Source organism: Zalophus californianus, chromosome 16 (genome assembly GCF_009762305.2).
Source record: "Zalophus californianus isolate mZalCal1 chromosome 16, mZalCal1.pri.v2, whole genome shotgun sequence".
In the NCBI taxonomy this organism is placed as follows: domain Eukaryota; kingdom Metazoa; phylum Chordata; class Mammalia; order Carnivora; family Otariidae; genus Zalophus; species Zalophus californianus.
The window spans coordinates 25,353,758-25,372,107 of NC_045610.1; the positions used below are offsets into that span (position 1 = coordinate 25,353,758).

General features: G+C 37.2%; 1 protein-coding gene across 1 annotated transcript in view; it reads left to right on the plus strand.

Annotated features, from left to right (window-relative positions):
- The window catches only part of BCAS3 (BCAS3 microtubule associated cell migration factor), a 598,955-nt gene that overhangs the window by 82,441 nt on the left and 498,164 nt on the right, over positions 1-18,350 (plus strand).

Consider the following 18,350-nt stretch of genomic DNA (forward strand, 5'->3'; position numbering starts at 1 on the left):
TTTTAGTTTATGTGTTTTTTATCTTAGTAACTTTTATGGAGACCAAACTAAAATCTGGGAGCCTTGAAACTGTTCTGAATGTTGAATGTGGCACCCTACCCACACACACATCCTTTTGGAAAGGATGACAGCCTTTATTGAGTATTTGAGTAAATTCTCTGTTGAATCATTGACTAACCACTGAGCTGCATAGACATGGGGCAACCCTAGGAAACCAGGCTTTAAAATAACAAGAAATAAAAGTAAAACTGAGCGGAGATATTAGTAACTAACTGCACGTTGTAGAGGAAGACATTTACAGAGTTGTAATACCATATTATATTTATATAATTTTAATGTCGAGTTTTCAACATAAAGTTAGGACACATTCCAAGAAACAAGGAAGTGTGGCATGTTGAGGAAAAAAGGGAGGCAGTAGAAACTGTTCTGTTAGTCTCTCGATGTTAAATTTTACAGATAAGGATTTAAAATATGTTCTAAGAGGTAGATGAGTCGTGTTTCTAAAATTAAAGAAAGTTTGGTAACAGTGACTCAACAAATAGAGCCCCTCCCTAATGGAAATTCTGGAGTTGAAAAGATGCAAAAAGTGAAATAATAATATCACTAGAGGGACTCAATACCATAGTCAAGCCAGCATGAGAATTAGAGAACTGATGTGTTGACAGGTGCTGAGCAAGAGTGGGAGCCACAAGGAGGGTAAGCTTCTATGGTAAAGGGAAACTTTGTTGACTTCAGTTTTCCTAATGTTTAGTCATCTGTAGTTCAGGTGCATATAGACCTGTGGAAACCCCACGAGAAGATGTGTTCGTGGAAGGCATTCACCTACCTGCTGAGTTGGGTTTGCAGTTTTTGAAAGATTTTCCACTCCTTATCAACCCTGCTAATGTTAGTATGATTAAGAAGGTTGTTTTTGTTCTTACAAGAATCATTTATTGAGGTATCACTTTATAAAAAAAAATAAGGCAAAAAGGAAGGATAAGGTGATTATATGCATTTGGTGATGAGATCATTTATTGGGGATAAATTTAATGGTATGGGGGTCATATTAGTTAGGGTTCTCCAGAGAAACAAAACCAGTCTGATGTGGGGTATATATCTATGTGGTTGTATGGAGAGAGAAAGAGAGAGAGAGAGAAAGAGAGGGAGAGAGAGAGAGGTTGAGATTAAGATTTTAAGAAATTGGCTCACATGACTGTGAAGACTGGCAAGTCCAGAATCTAGACACTGAGGAAGAGTTGCAATTCCAGTGCAAAGATGGAATTGTCTCTTCCTCCAAGGAGGTCAGCTTTTTTTTCCTGTTAAGGCTTTCAACTGATTGGATGAGGCACACTCACATTACGGAGCATAATCTGCTTAACTCAAACTTTACTGATTTAAATATTAATCTTATGTAAAAACTACCTTCTCGGAAACGTCTAGAATATTATTTGACCAAATCTGGTTATTGTGGCCTAGCCCTATTGACATATAAAATTAATCACCACAAGGGCAGTGAATTTAGCCCTAATTAAAATAGCATTTGCCTATTTAAAAAAAGTCTATTGTAGATATTTATTTTCCTCCTCTCATTTCTGCTCCTTAAATTATTTCATAGTAGAGGAATCATTCTAGTAAGAGACTTTTATATGTTAGTATCATTTGCTGGGTTGTTTTAAGAGTTGTTATGGATGAATAAATGCAAAGATACTTTTGAATTAAGTTCATAAGTCATTTCATGGACTGTAACTTCTAGCATGATATATCCTGTTTTTATTGGGTATAAGCTCTCTCTTGCCTGCATGCTGTCTTTTTTTCTCTCTTGTTTTATACCTTTCTTTCTAATGGAAGACAATGGCAGGAAATACTCATATTGTTTTCACTTATTTATTGTTATTACAATAAACAACTGTTGTGTGTAGCATCTTTGTTAGACTGTTTATAGTCTCAAGAAGGACATTTTCATGTAGGCTTGTGTTACATTTCTTGCAAGTGTTACAATTGTTGGTGAATAGAATATCCTCTAATCTGAGCTAGTGCTTTGTGAGTATGTATATATTTTAAGAGTTATTCTAAGTGGGCAGTAGGTTAGCAGATGGTAATGTTGAATAGACTAGACACTTTTTAATAACTCCAAAGTTGAATATAATAACAGAGAAATCTAGTTTAGGTCAATTCTTTTAGAATCTGTTTCCCAGATTCTGAGATTTAAAAAAAAGTTATAACCCAAAATTTTTATGAGGCATATGCTTGTTGACTGTGCTAATATAGCACTGGGGAATGGAAAGCAAATGTTGAATGCCTACTATGTTATTAGGTCTGTTAAATATTTTCTACTATGTTACATCATTTAATCTTAAAACAAGCCTGGAAGGAGATTGTATTATCCTCATTTTATCCATGAGGAAACCAAAATTAAGTGAGGTTCAATCACAGTTGTGGACCCAGACCTTTGCCCATTTGCCAGGTCTATAGATGGAACATGCCTTTGCATTTAGGGTGCTCTACCTTCTTGTTCATGTATTAAATTTACTTTTCTGTTTTCGGGCCAGTTATTTTTAGAGTTAATAAAGAATTATTTTAAAATGTAGCAAGTAAGTTGTACTTACATACTTACTTAAACAGTAACTTCTTAGGAGACTTTTTGTTATGTGCATATTTTGTCTCAGTATTTCTGTAGAAGTGGAATATATATTTTTTATATTTTTTTAAAATTTTATTTATTTGTCAGAGAGAGAGGGAGAGAGAGCACAAATGCGGGAGAGAGAGAAGCAGGCTTCCCACTGAACAGGGAGCCCTATGTGGGACTCGATCCCAGGACCACGGGATCATGACCTGAGCTGAAGGCAGACGCTTAACCGACTAAGTCCCCCAGGCATCCCAGAAGTGGAATATACTTTTGTTGTTGATTTTACTTTTATTGTTTTAAATAGTGTGATACATACCGTTATGCAGCTACTTAGTTGGAATTTTTCAGAGTGTAAAGGGACCTCCCTGATTTGTTTTTTCTTCATTTGAACACATTGTTTAGTAAATGCGAAGGGGATCTCTTTTGCATGATAGCAGTCATATACAAAGGACATGGACATTGGAAAATAGAACTAGCTAATTTAAGAAATACTTAAAAATTGTTTTTGTTGTTTTTATTATGCACTACATTATTGCATAACCTTCTAGAAGGGGTAGATGAGCATAAAGGAATTATTTTTCATTAACCAAGAAAATGCTTCCTTAATCGATGTTCTCCAAGTCCTTTGACACATAATAATGATGAATTCCAGAGAGACCTTATCTCTTTCTATCAGACTCCAATAATATGAATAATGGGCAACCCTCTCTTCCTTGCCCCCATCAGTGAACCTGTGGATGTGCATAGTGGCTATGCCAAGAATGAACAAGCCATAACACCCATCTTGGGCAGAATCTTGAACCACATTGTGCTGCGGTTGCCAAGGCCAAGAAACACTCTTATTTAACGAAGTGCAGTACCAGCCTTTGTCCAAAACAAAGTAATAACAAGACAGGGCAGGTTCCCTACTAATATTCAAAGAAATATCTGTTATCATCTTAAAGTCACCTTGAAAAAGAAAGTAAGTGTACTAGCTAAATAAGAATAAAGACTTAATTTGAAAATTAAGGACTGTTCATTAACTATAATACAGCTAGTTCACAGTATTAATTTTTTGCAGTTTTGTTGCAGACTGCTAGAGTCATCTTGGATTAGCAGAATTCCATGGGACTGGTATTTGGTAGCTACTGCCTGAAAGCAGTAGTTATTTAGGTAGAGGTTAAGCACTGTTTCAGTGTCCTGAAGTGTTACTGAAGAGACTTTATTTCAAGTTGTGTATAAAGTAAATAAAAGTTTTGTTAATGAAAACCAGAAGGGAGATTACTTGGGATAATAGGTATGCAATGTTTCTTTTTGTCATGAAATGTCACAGATGATGTTATATATGATAGCACGTATTTTGAGTTTTGACTAATTTTCATCCTGTTGTGTTCATGAGGTCTGATGAAATCACATTTTGGGCTGGTATTAACTTCTGCAGACGCAAACACGAGATTTATACTGTTCTTCCAGTTTTCAGTGCTTTAATACATGGGCTTTCCAAACAGTTCCTTGGCCTTCCTTCAAGGACCAAGTCTTTCACTTGCCCATCTCTGGTGTTTTTCACTCTTGTGGGTGTTCTGCATTTTCTTCCGGTTCTCTGTATGGCTCTGTGGCTCTCTTTATTGCTTTCAGAGAATGGGCTTTTACATCTTCGAAATACCATTTATCAGAGCTGCCACATTGGCACAGAAGTTTTTAATGCAATGGATCAGCATTGTTGGGTATCCAATATCATGGATTGCTCATAGGGCTCTGGACTTTAGTATTAATCAAAGTATACCCTGTTCATCTGATTGGGGATATAGTGAAATCTTAAGGAAATAAGATGACATTACTTTTACTACTTAAGTACTTTCTCTCATGTGGCTTAGAGATATACTTTATATATCTTGAAATGTTGCACTGCCTTTAGTAAACAAAAGTCACTAGCATGAATGTTAATTATCCAGCATTTACCATATTCACTTACTTGCTTAAAGCAAATTTTTAATTTTCCTATAGGGGGAAGGCAGAGAGCCAGAATATTACACACTTGGCTCACACAAAGTTTTAAAACACATGGTGGACAAATCTGTAAACTGAGACACATATTATTATGTAATATTTTAACCATGGAAAGTTTTAAAAATATGTTTATTTTAAAAAATAGTACCTGAACTATGGACACTCCTAAGTGGTGTGTTGTAAGGTCATATTGACAGACATTCCTGTATAGTTCCTTGTGATCCTGAAATTGGTACAAATCTCAAAAGGCCCACCAAAATGGTTGCATGTAAGTGACGAAACCAAAGGAATGTTGACTTAATTTTTAAAGAACTTCCTTACTTGCTATTATATGCTGTATGTATCCCTGAAAACCTGTTTTGTTAGGATCCTGGCTGGAAACAGATGAATACTCAAATTGAGTAATTTGAGGAAAGTTAAAATGAAACATGTGGGAGCTGAGACCTTTTACCATTTCTAACAAGGGGAGAGAGCCATTAGCAGAACCTGCAAAGGGGGAGCCTTATCAAAAGGGTCACATGCAGAACCTCTGGTGGAAGGATTTGGTGTACTTGTAATTACCTGACAGTGGAGCACTCAAGGGTATTCCAACCATACTTTCATTCCCGTAGATGGCTCCCTCAGGTTGAACCCAGCCAAAAGCCAGAGGCTGAGTTCTGAAGGTTCCAAGATCCCACTGAAGCAATCCGTACTGTATGGGGTCAGTCTCCCAAGGCAGGGAGCAGGGTGCAGACGATACAGAGTGTATTTGGAGGAACAGCATGCTTACATTCAGTAAAATTTCACACTAAAGCAGAGTTTATGGGGAAAACAAGTGTGGCGGAAATTTATGCCGTATTGTAATCAGAGCAATAATCCTGATTAAAAGTTAGGAATTTAAATAAAAATGTTAATACTAATAAAAAATCACTAGTAAATAATTTTACTGAAAAGGGAAGGTGAAGATACTTTGTTGGAATAGGGGTGTAAGGAAGAGTCGAGACAGTTAGGGAGAAAAGAGCAAAATGGACAAAGACCATATAGAAACAAGTTCTAAGTACATTGTAGCCTGAGCACATGGTCAAACTGAGCCACGAAGAACCTGATTCCTCCTGGTTTTCTGTGTTCAACTGAGCTAATGTACTTTGTATTCAATTGCTGTTATATTGTAGCACAAAAAATTAAAATGCTGTCAGTTTTATTTATTAACACAGTTTCCTTGATATACTGACGTTACTCCCCATTTAGAATCATAAATTGTACCAAAAAACCTGTGTGTACACACTTTTAACAGCTTTATTGAAGTATAATTGACATAAAATAAGCTTTACATACTTTAGGTGTACAATTTTATGGTTGACATATGTATACACCTATGAAACCATCTCCACAAACAAGATAACATATTTATCACCCCCAAAATAATCCTTGTGTCCCTTTATAACTCTTCCCTCTTGGCTCCTTTTCCTCAGATGACTACTGATCTACTTTCTATCACAATAGGTTAGTTTGCATTTTCTAGAATGTTTATATAGATGGAATCATACAGCATCTTTGGTCAGGCTTCTGTTATGTAGCCTATTTATTTTGAAATTCATCCATGTTGTTGCATTTATCAATAGCTCATTCATTTTTATTGCTGACTAGTATCATATCATGAATATTGATTATCCATTCACCTGTTAATGGATATTTCAGTTGTTTTGTAGGCTTTGGCTTTTACAAATAGTGCTGCTATGAACATAATTTTCAAGTATTTGTATAAACATATGCTTTCTTTTCTTTTGGACCAATACCTATGAGTAGAGTGGCTGAATGACATGTTAGGAGTATGTTCTTCAAAGTGGTTGTCTTATTTTTATAATCCTACCAGCAGTATATGAGATTTTTAGTTCTACTTCCTCACCAACATTTGGCTTTATCAGTCTTTTTAATTTTAGTCATTCTGAGAAATATGTAGTGGTCTCTCATTATGGTTTCACTTTGTACATTACCAATTTTTAAAAAAGATTTATTTATTTATTTTAGAGAGAGAGAGTGGGGAAAGAGGCAGAGAGAGAGGGAGAGAATCTCAAGCAGACTCCCCACTGAGATGGAGTCTGATGTGGGGCTCCATCTCAGGACCCTGAGATCGTGACCTAAGCCTAAATCAAGAGTCGGACGCTTAACCCACTGAGCTACCCAGATGTACATTATACATTACCAATTTTTTAAAAAATTCTCAATCTTCAATTCAGTTAACTCTTCTTTCATATCTTAATATTTGACCATTCTGAGTTTGTGACTTTCTGATTCATAGTATTGTTTCAAATCTGTAATTGCTTATTGTACAAATACAAATTTGTCTTGCAAATCTTTAATTGCTAAATAAACATTATTGTTTGTAAGCGATAAGCAGTATTGACTTAGGGTATGTAATGGTTCTTGAAAAGCCATACAACTTTCTCCTTTCTTTTTGTTCTTGGTATAATGGAGCTTTCACACAACACAGGGTAATTGAATATGAATTAAGAGTAATATTTCTACATATGGTTTCAGGTGAAGCTGCCACTGCAGCTTAATCAAAACAATAATTTCTAGTCCTTAATAGTTTCCTCCTTAATGCCCATCACCCAGTTACCTCACCCCCAACCCACCTCTTCTCCAGCAACCCTCATTTGTTCCCTATATTTAAGAGTCTCTTATGGTTTTCCTCCCTCTCTGCCTTTATCTTATTTCATTTTTCTTTCCCTTCCCCTATATTCATCTGTTTTGTTTCTTAAATCCCACATATGAGTGAAATCATACGGTATTTGCCTTTCTCTGACTGACTTACTTCACTTAGCATAATACACTCTAGTTCCATCCACCTCGTTGGTAAGATTTCATTCTTTTCACTTGAATCCAAGCTTGTTTGTGGGACTTGCTTTAACTCATCTGTCAGGAAACATACCATAATCACATGCTTGATAGATATTTGCCTGCCGGGGTTCCTATGTTAAGTCACCATCACCAACATTTTATGAGGGCGAAAGTCCACATGGGAAGAGACACTTAACCATTCTCACTTTCCCAGATGAGCCCAATACTCAGCCACCTCAGAAGGTGGAATATGAGCACAGGAGAGAATGGCAGAACCACCACTTACCCAATCCACAGAGTCATTGGAAATAAAGCAGTTATTGGTCTAAAGCATTATGATTTCTAGTGGTTTGTCATACAGCAATAGACACATGAACCATATTAACCATTTATGTATATACCTAGTGAGAAGATGACTCTTGTGTGTTCACAGTCACTGCTTCTATATGTTTGGGAATAGTCTTTATTTTATTTGATTTATTTTGTGAAGTAGAATTTATTGTGGCTGGGGCGCCTGGGTGGCTCAGTCGTTAAGCGTCTGCCTTCGGCTCAGGTCATGATCCCAGAGTCCTGGGATCGAGCCCTGAATCGGGCTCCCTGCTCAGCGGGAAGCCTGCTTCTCCCTCTCCCACTCCCCCTGCTTGTGTTCCTTCTCTCGCTGTGTCTCTCTCTGTCAAATAAATAAATAAAATCTTAAAAAAAAAAAAGTATTGTGGCTCCCATCATGAACATGTGAGATACATCTGCCTGGGCCAGCCAGGCTCACATGGTTCACACGATAAATACATCCGAAATACATCTGCGGGGCCTGCTCTCCACGGCCGGAAGCACCCACACCAGCCGTTCAGTCCAGCTTCCGGGGTCCCAGTTTCATGGCGCCCATGGCTGTCTTCTTTTTAGCGCGTTTGGCCTCCATTTCCCGCTAATGCTCCGCACGCTTCATCCAGGCCAGCTCTCTGACTCCAAACCCTCCGAGTTGGCATTGCCCCACAGATCCAGTCTCGGTCTTGGCTGGGCACCAGGCTCCTGTGCTGCCAAGAACTGGTGTCACTAGGCTCCAGGCCACCCCAGTTATACTCGCTGTCCAGCCGCGTGTTCTCTGGGCGGCTCCGGGGCACTTGGCTCCCGTCAGCCATGCTGGTCTGAAAACACTTTTGCTTTTAGCTTTTATTTTGTCCTAATCAGTTTTTCCTCTGCTGTGATTTTATTTTAATGTGTGATTTGAGAGCAAAGGATTCATGAATCCCCCAAAAGGTTGAAAAATTGGTGAGGAGAATGGTGTAGATAAAAGAGAAGCAAAGGAAAAAAACGTAAATCATTAAGCAAAAGATGGTCTTTTTTATAAAGAGGATTGAAAATGGAAATAGAATTTTAAAAAGGGGATTTTCTTTAGAGTTAGCTAACGATTGACCTGGCTGTATACTCTAGGAAATTACATCATGTCATGAGAAGTAGTCGTGATACTTGAGAAACTTAAAATGTATGTGGTATATTAAATGGAGACAAACTGTCGGAAGTCAGTCAAGCTTACACCTTATTTTATTATTATTTTTTTTACATACAGAGTCCTCTTTTATGGCTATGTCAGGCTTTTAAAAAATTTTTAGTATCGTAGTATGAAGGAAAAGATAATTCTCATCAAACATGCCTGATTTTGATATTGAATGTCCACCTGAAAGTAGATCACCAGAAAGGAGATTCACCTTCAAAGAAATGACACCGTGATGCCCTTCTTTATCAACAACCACTTATACACAAGTCTTTCTTTGACTAGTATGATAACCTTTCATTGTTTTATAATTAAAGTACAATCTATATTTACTTTCAGAGTAATGTTTATCATGTAAACTCATTTTTAGTATTTAATATCTTTTTCTCTGTGAAAATATGGACTGGAATAGAACTCATTACAGTTTTTCCCATTAAAAGTAATGGAAATGATTTTCCATCTGATGCCTTTCCATTTAGTGGCAGTTTTCAGGAACAAATTAAAGTCACTGAGTGAGTCACGCGTGTTTAGGTGGTTACCTTGTACTTGTTATAGTTTTTTATTTTGTGGGATTTGGGGGGGATGTTTTCATTAAGATAAAATTCTATTTTTTTCTTCTAGTAGTTTAGAGTGAATGTTATTATTCCTTTTTCTGTTCAGTATATTTTTGGGGCAGCTTTAACAATCAGTTTTATAGAGGTTAGGGGTTGTGGTTTGGAGGGGTTCAGGTGCTTTGTCTGGTTTCCTAGTGGGAGTGTGTCTTTTTCTGTAGATTTGGTGTAGTATAGGGAGTCTTTAATAAATGGCACGTTGGGGCAATGGCCTCAGTCCTTCCTCTTGTTTTCTGACAAGATCTTTTACCTTCAGCTGCTTTCTTCCATCCTTCCTTTCTCATGAAGTTCCTGAGGACACATACCATGTCTGTTGTGATTGATGCCTCTCTGACACTTTCCCTCTGACTGGCATCTCTGGTCCTGCACTTGTTCTCAGCCCCTTTCTTTTGATTCCTTAGTTGCCAGCACTTTGCTCCAACTGATCTGAGACCTTGTTTCTAGTAATTCCCTGCTTAGGTGAGACTCCCTGCGTCTGGGAATAAATCCTAGGTGATTTTATCTCTGTTCTGCCACTAATAGGACCATTGCACTCTCTACTTGTTTTCCAAGTAATCCCTGCTCAGCTCTGGGCCAGTTTAGGAGAAGGCTCTGCCGATTTTGAATATTTCTGATCCCCCTGTGTAAATGCTGCTTAAATTTATTGGTTTTTCTTTTTCTTAGTTATGCTATAGTGCAATTCAGGAACAATTTCATTTGCTTTCCTTGTCGATATATATTATTTTTTAAAGGTATTTGGTGATTGAGAGATGGCCGTATATACACACACAAACACATTTGTAAAAATATTTGGATCACACCATTCTTATCTGCACCTTGCTTGTTTTTTACTTTTGTTAACATTTTATGGTGTGTTTTCATTTAACAGTGATCATTAGTGTTACCTCATGCACATTATCTCGTATATATCTTCCATTAATATATATATTTTAAATTATTGATCATAAATAGGAAGCTTAAAGCTTAAAGTAGACCATCATGTGCTGTCACCAGGTCTAAGGATCCCATGTTTAGCTTTGTAAGGTTTTGTGTCAGAGAATGGTGGTAAGGCAAAGAAGAAAGCATTTATGAAAGGCTTGTTCTCGAAAGCAAAAATTAGCCACAAATTTTAATAAAATGGAACCCATCTCTCCTGCCATTTTACTACCGTGTATGTTTCATGTAGCAGTGTTGCAGACATGTATATTTTCCAAGAGTTACATTTAGTTCTTATCATGGTGGTTCTGCCTGATTTTAATAGAAGTCCTTGGGGAACGAACCCATACTGTTTTGAGCCTTTATTCAGAAAGCAAGTATTGAAATCCCATCATTATAAGGAGTTGAGAGAATGTTACCTCTTTTTCTTGGATGTTTTCACGTGTTACCACTTTTCTTTAGGATCTGTATACTTAAGTATTGACTGACTAGAAATTCTCTTCTTGAGCTAGTCAAGTAGATTTGGCTCTGAGCAACTTAAACATGGTTGGTGCCGATTGAAATGCTGATATTGTGGCTATATTATGTTGAAATATATTACAATTAATTTCACCTGTTTATTTCTACTTTTGTTTAATATAGCTACTACAAAATTTAACATTAGATGTGTAGCTCACTTTATCTTTTTACTGAATTTGTGTTGCTCTAACCTTATTTTGGGCTACAGTATACATTTGGATTCTTTCTGATGACCTCTTTGTGGAAAATCATCACAGTTTCTTGTTACATGTACAGATCTATAAATTTATTTCTCCTGAGCTGTTAGCCAGGAGTATTTACAGAGTTCTGGAAATGTAGTATCAGGAAAGATTGCCAGAAGATAGTAGTCTAGACTGTAGAGTTGAAGAAAGAAGCCTTCAAAGCAAACTTTGACTTTATGGTATTCTGGATGACATTGAGCCTTCAGTGGCAGCATTTTTAGTGTTAATCTAACAAGGACTCTGCCTATTGTGATATTTGTGATTAATGGATCTGGTCTTCATTTTTGGTTCTATAATTTCCTTTCTATAAGCATTTATGCTGAGGTTGGTGCACTGTAATATTCACGGATACTCCAAGAACCCATGGAAAGAAGTGTAGAATATTGGAAACAACAAAGGTTTTGGAGTCACACTGATGTAGATTTGAATTATTAGCTGCATAAACTAGTAAATTACTCGACAGTTCTCAGGCTCAATTTCATATTTGTAAAGTGGTGCTGATATATAACTACTGTGCTTGGTTCTTGTGAGGATTAAATAAGGTAATGTTTTCAAGTATTTAGTATAGTGTCAGGTGCATATTAGGTGCACCTCATATTATTTGAGTCAGAAAGATATGAAGAGCCAGGGAATACTCTACCAGGAATTTCTTCTCATATATACATCTATATGAAGGACAAATCTTTGTACGTATGCATGCATGTATATAGGTAGTGTTTTGGGGAAGCTTTGCCTGTATGACTATTGGAGAAATGTGGCTCTGCCTAGTCTACCCAGTACTCGTACTACAGGTTTGTCAGGCTTCATGTCGGCCCAGTACTGTATATTTCTGATGAACAGGGGCCCTTTACTTTCATTGGAAAATGGTTATTTGTTTATATTCCTCAAAGAAGCTCATGCTATATTTATACATTTACATATAAATATATAAATAGGTGAAGCTGAAATACAACAAATCACATATTTAAAGTGTCTTGTATGCTAAATTTTGACATATGTATACACCCATGAAATCAGCACTCCAAAGTAATGAGCATATCCATCACCCACGATAATTTTCTCATGCTCCTTTTTAATGCTTCCTTGCTGCCCCTCCCAGTAGGAAGGGAGTAGAAGAAGCACATTTTTATGTATTAAGTCCCTGAGTATCACTGGGGTCTTTTTTTGGGAGGTACTTTGCTGCCATGTAGTTTCGGATGACTTTAATCGATAGTTAAAAACATAAAGGTAGGAGTTTTTAATTCAAAGTTGTTTTTTTCTTCTCTACATTTGAAACTAAAGGCCTTTTGAAAGAAAAGCTTTCTATCTAGGACAAGTTCATAAAACTACTAAAGGGCTTGCAGTTTCTCTGTGTAATCATTTCAAAACAAATTTTTTTCAGCCACCAAAAGGATGCAGTCTTGACATATAAATAGAAAACAGATTGAGTTTTTGGCTGATATTTCTATACTGGTTTAAATGTTGGTTCGGTCAACTTCAGGCTTAGATTACAAGATTTGCAAATTAAAGGAAAACCAAAAGGGAAAGAACATCTGCATAGATTCTGACTTTGTGGAATTCCATACAGGCACGCTTACTGTACTTCTGGTGGAACAGGGCATGTGCACAGTGAATCAGCCCTATAAAGAGATCACTGTTCTGTTGTGCTTGTCCTAAAGACAAAATTGATGATGAAAATTAAGTAATTCATTATGAAGAACCATGACAGTTTCCAAATCAAGTAATCCTGCATAATTTTGGGAAAAAACATTTTGTTGATGTAGCTCTATGGTATTTAGCCAGAATAAAATCCTGTTAAATGTCACTAGTTGTGTTACTTGGTGATTTTCTTGAATCCAAGTATTGGGATTTGAGAAAGGTAATTTGCTTTAAGACTTAAATATATTTTAAATATGTTTTAATCAAGGGCTATGTTGATATAATTGACAGTAAATTACTACACACTTCAGTGAGATGTAAGGAATCCTTACTTGCTTCTGGGTAAATCATACCTTGTATGTGTATGATTTAAAAATGTTTGCTATAAAAAATGTTTGCTATAGATTACCTGTGCTGCTATTTCCAAAGAAAGCTTTAATGTTTTTTTCTCTTTTATTCTAACAAGGAACATTATATTTTTAAAAAATTTATTTATTTATTTTAGAGAGAGAGAGAGTGCGAGCATGGTAGGGGAGGGGTAGAGGGAGAGGGAGAGAATCCTACAGCAGACTCCCCACTGAGTGTGGAGCCCGACGAGAGGGGCTTGGTCTCAAAACCCATGAGATCATGACCTGAGCCGAAACCAAGAGTCAGACGCTTAACTGACCCAGGCGCCTGTATATTCTTTTAATATCATTTCAGCTACTGTTACAGTATCTGGGAATTCAGTAGTAATCCAAGGCAATGGTTTTGAACTGAGGGGAGAAGGGGGGTGATTTTGATTCCAGGGACACATGGCAGTGCCTGGGGACAGTTTTGGTTGTTACACCTTGAGATGGGGAGGAGCTAGTCCTATCTAGTGGGTAGAGTCAAGGATGCCGCTAAACATCCTATTATGTGGAGATCAGCCCCTGACAATAAAGAATTATCCGGCCTATGTCAATAAATAGGGCCAAGGTTGAGAAACTTGTGTCTAAGGAGACAAAAATCTACCCACCAATTGAGCTGGCATTCTATCATAGAGAGAAAAAAATTAGTAAAGTAGTATAGTGGCAAGAGATATGTAAAAACTACTAGATCATGTGGTTAGGTAATGTTGGACAGGGCAGGGTTTTGTGTTCTTGATGGGCATTTAGATAATCTGATGTTTGGGTTATAGTGAATAGAGCTGATGTGAACATTTGTGTCCACATGTATACATTTTTTGGTGTACATTTCTGTTTGGCATATATACTTAGGAGTGGGATTGCTAGATCATAAGTTATGCTTTGTTAGGTAGTACCATGCAGTTTTCTAAAGTGTTTTACCTTCCTACCAGTAGTCCATAAGGGTTCCAGTTGTAGTACTTCTTGTGAAAACTTGGCATTGATGGTCTTCATTTTAGCCATTCTGATGGGTATACATTGGTATCACATGTGGTTTTGTTTGCGTTTTACTGATAACTAATGAACTTAGTACTTTAACATGTACTTATAAGCTGTTTCAGTATCCTCTGAAGTGCCTGTCCAAGTCTTGCTTGTTTTCCTTTTGCATTATATGTCTTTTTCTAATTTGTTTGTTGGAATCCTTTTTTTAAAAAATTAAAAAATTTTTTTTTAATGTTATGTTAATCACAATACATTATATCATTAGTTTTTGATGTAGGGTTCCATGATTCATTGTTTGTGCATAACACCCAGTGCTCCACGCAGAACGTGCCCTCTTTAATACCCATCACCAGGCTAATCCATCCCCCCATCCTCCTCCCCTCTAGAACCTTCAGTTTGTTTTTCAGAGTCCATCGTCTCTCATGGTTCGTCTCCCCCTCCGACTTACTCCCCTTCATTCTTCCCCTCCTGCTATCTTCTTCTTTTTCTTTTTTCTTAACATATGTTGCATTATTTGTTTCAGAAGTACAGATCTGTGATTCAACAGTCTTGCACAATTCACAGAGCTCACCATAGCACATACCCTACCCGATGTCTATCACCTAGCCACCCCACCCCTCCCACCCCACCCCCACTCCGGCAACCCTCAGTTTGTTTCCTGAGATTAAAAATTCCTCATATCAGTGAGGTCATATGATACATGTCTTTCTCTGATTGACTTATTTCACTCAGCATAACACCCTCCAGTTCCATCCATGTCGTTGCAAATGGCAAGATCTCATTCCTTTTGATGGCTGCATAATATTCCATTGTGTATGTATACCACATCTTCTTTATCCGTTCATCTGTCGATGGACATCTTGGCTCTTTCCACAGTTTGGCTATTGTGGACATTGCTGCTATAAACATTGGGGTGCACGTACCCCTTCGGATCCCTACATTTGTATCTTTGTGGTAAATACCCAGTAGTGCAATTGCTGGATCGTATCGTAGCTCTATTTTCAACTGTTTGAGGAACTTCCATACTGTTTTCTAGAGTGGTTGCAGCAGCTTGCATGTTGGAATCCTTTTAACATGTGCCCCCTGTCAGTGCTTTTATGATTGAATCCTGTTTACCCCAAGGTAATGAAGCTGAACATAAAACGTACATGGGCATCAATACGGAGGTCCAAGAGTAGCCAGGACAGTTTTGAAGAAGTGGGTGGGGTTATGCTGCTTGATATCAGCTTATGAAGTGGCAGTAAATAAGTTACGTTGGCATAAGGAGAAGATTTAGATTCGTTGAATACATAGAGAGTCCAGACACAGATTCACATATTTTTATGATAAAGTTGAGGATTCATGTATGGTTCATTTGGATATTCATATGGAAAATGAAGAATTGTATTCTCTACCTTATACCATGCAAAAATCAACTTAAGATGTCTTGTGGACCTTAATGTAAGAGAAAAACATAATATTTGAAGATAAAGGAATTATCTTCATGATTTTAAGGTAGGCAGATGTTCCCTAAACAGAACATAATAAATACTGACTAAAGATTTGTATTCTTTTGGTTTCAATATTACACAGAAAATTGCTTCATTTGGTGGCATATCATGAATATATGATAGCCTGTTGTGTAAATGCAATGAAAAGCTAGGTTTTTATTATTCCACAAGCCTTTATTTAATGTCAGTATATGGAATTATCATCTAATGAGGACAGTATAGTAGAATGTGCATCATTTCCTATATTGGTGATACCGCAGGTCCTATAAGATTGTCTTAAAATATTGGGATTTGAAATCTTGAATTTGCTTTTTCTCCATTTCTAGTGCTTTAAAAAATTTCCTTTTTTTCTTAATTTCTCTTCCTAGTATTCCGATTATTGAACACTTTTTTTTAAATGCATTGTAGTTGAATTTTTTTTTTTAGATTTTATTTATTTGAGAGAGGGAGAATAGAGAGAGAGAGAGAGAGCACATGAGAGGGGGGAGGGTCAGAGGGAGAAGCAGACTCCCCACCGAGCAGGGAGCCCGATGCAGGACTCGATCCCAGGACTCCAGGATCATGACCTGAGCCGAAGGCAGTTGCTTAACCAACTGAGCCACCCAGGCGCCTTTGAACACCTTAGTAGCAGTTCTTTATGTTTGAGAAATGTAGATCTAATTGTAATGGTAAAAAACAGGATACTGTTGTACAAGTCTGGTTGGAAAACTTACCTGAAAGAGGGCAGAAATCCTTCCAGCCATCCAGATCATGAGGGGGAAAAAGGACAAAGAGGAAGTCCTGGCTCGTTACTTTGAAAGGGCATGCTAAATGAAATGGTAGGAATTTTTTTTTTTAAATGCTTTAAAATCCTGGGTTTTGTCATCTGTGCAGGATCATACAGAGGGACACAGTTTTCTTGTTTATTTCTAAATGTAAAACTGTTAGTCATAACTTAGGATACTTTGAAGGGTAGGGAAAAACTCCTTTTGGACTAAAACTGCTGAAAAACTTGAAAAAAATTACAAATGACTTGAAGTATTATGTTTATAAACAGATTATTATTATTTAAAAATAAACTTTCTCTCCTCAGTAAGGTAGTTGCCACAATCAATATACTATTCCAGAGGCAAGATTTATTTTTGTTGTTTTTTAAAGACTTCTGAGTGCATTATAATCTTAATGTTAACTGATTTTTATCTGTTGTTGGGCACAATTGTTATAACAAGTGGTTTTTCTTGGCATTCAAGTAATTTTATTAACATCTTGTTTTTCAAACACAGTGTCTAAAGAAGGTGGGGGGGGTGGGAGGGATGGGGCGGCTGGGTGATAGACATTGGGGAGGGTATGTGCTATGGTGAGCCCTGTGAATTGTGCAAGACTGTTGAATCACAGACCTGTACCTCTGAAACAAATAATACATTATATGTTAAAAAAAAGAAAGAAGATAGCAGGAAGGGAAGAATGGAGAGGGGGAGTCTGAGGGGGAGATGAACCATGAGAGACTATGGACTCTGAGAAACAAACTGAGGGTTCTAGAGGGAGGGGGGTGGGGGGATGGGTTAGCCTGGTGATGGGTATTAAAGAGGGCACGTTCTGCATGGAGCACAGGGTGTTATACGCAAACAATCATGGAACACTGCATCAAAAACTAATGATGTAATGTATGGTGATTAACGTAACATAATAAAAAAATAAATAAAAATAAAGGTATCAATAATAAATAAATTACATGTTGATACAAATAAAAAAATAAAAAGAAGGCCCGAAGAGTTCCTGCGAGATAGCCGACATATTAATTAGCACCTCCTGCTTGGGTGTGGCTGAATGTGCTTGTGGAGGGGCGTGCAGTTAGAGACGCACAAGAGCCAATACTTTGAGTGTCCCTTTGGAGTTATTATTATTTTTTAAACCTCTAAGTGCTGTAAGTGGTTTAAACATGTGGTGTACTTAAGTTCTATCACTTATTCAAATGTAGCAGATACTGTTTCTCTCTGGGGAAACAGTGAGATATAAGGAATTTGTATGTTGTAAGTAACAGTTCCTATTTCGTTTTGAACCCTGTTTTCTTAGCATCTTCTCATTTCGTTGAAAAATTTCAAGAACACAGTCTGAACGCATCTGTCCGTTTTGTCCAGGCACCATTCTCAAACAAGGAAATAAAAGTTAAGTTTATGATGACCAGATAGCTTGACGAAAGCAGTCGCAGTGCATACTTCTGTGAGTCCCTTGTCAAATGAAGCAGCAATATAGGCAAAATGTAACGCTCCCCCTCCACTCTCACAGACAAAACTGCTGCGCTTGGGGCCGCTTGAAATTATTCAACACTAAACGCCGTAATGTTAATTAGAAGAGGAACAAACTCTACAAAGATAAATATGTTTTCAATATGATTCTTAGGGAGGGTACAGTAGAAACCAGTGAATAGAGAGGAAATTTATTTCTGGCAGGACTCTAGACATGGAATCGTGGCTGAACTTTTTACCCTAATTACCTCCTGCTAATGCCTGCAGCGGTCTGGAATCAAAGTGGTGCTGCGGGCCCTGGAAATTCTCTGATGTGGCAAACGTTTGTTGTGTGAGGAGGGTTTCTTAAGAAAAAGCAGAATATTGTGACAGGATTTTAAAAAAATTTCTCAGTTACCACCCACCTCACTTGTTGCCTACAAAAATAGAGTAATTGTTTGCAT